This window comes from Macrosteles quadrilineatus, unplaced genomic scaffold (genome assembly GCF_028750875.1).
Source record: "Macrosteles quadrilineatus isolate MER2022 unplaced genomic scaffold, UCM_ALF_1.0 Scaffold_6__1_contigs__length_79288215, whole genome shotgun sequence".
NCBI lineage: Eukaryota > Metazoa > Arthropoda > Insecta > Hemiptera > Cicadellidae > Macrosteles > Macrosteles quadrilineatus.
The window spans coordinates 38,278,013-38,278,765 of record NW_026542599.1 but is presented as its reverse complement, the minus strand read 5'-3'; positions in this window follow the sequence as shown (position 1 = coordinate 38,278,765).

The following is a 753-nucleotide window of genomic DNA, read 5'->3' as shown; positions in this document are numbered from 1 at the left end:
CTCGACTCCTCAAAAGCTCTCAAAATCTTAGAAACAAGGTGGTCCAGGGCATCCACGGTAGACAAACTTTTAACGAAAACCAAATTGAAAATTTGAAAAAATTTTGTTTGTGTCAAAAAAGAAGAACATACCTGAGGTTTGATGACAGCTTCAATGATCTTGCCAATTATAGGGACCAGAGAAATAGGACGATAATTTTTAATCTGTGATTTTTCCCCTTTTTTGAAAATTGGGATGACTCGAGAAATTTTTTGGGAGGTTGGGAAAACACCTTCTTTCAGACATAGGTTGATACAAAAGACAAGGGGCATTACTATTTCAAAGATAATGTGTTTAACAATATTGCTTGTGAGACCATACACATCTTTGCTTTTTGAGGGATTTCATTTTTGACACTGCACTGAGCACATCATCACATGACACTTCATTCCACTCAAGTTGGGTGCTGGGCCTCTTCACTTGCTGCAGGAAGTGATCCGCAGGCAGGGGACTCACAGGAATGCTGGCTCGAACATCGTTTACGGAGTCGATGAAGAATCTATTGAAGTCCTCGGCAGAATGGTTGTTGCTGACCTCCTTCTTCTCTCCAGAAACTCGCCTTACTATCGTCCACGCTGCTTGGCATTTGTTTGCTGATCGCTCAATGAAGTCAGCGTTTGCGGCTAATTTTGCTCTGTTCGCAAACGTTTTTATAGAGGTTTCTTAGTTCTTTGTAGGCACTGTACGAGGCATCAGTTCTAAGGTTCATGTAGA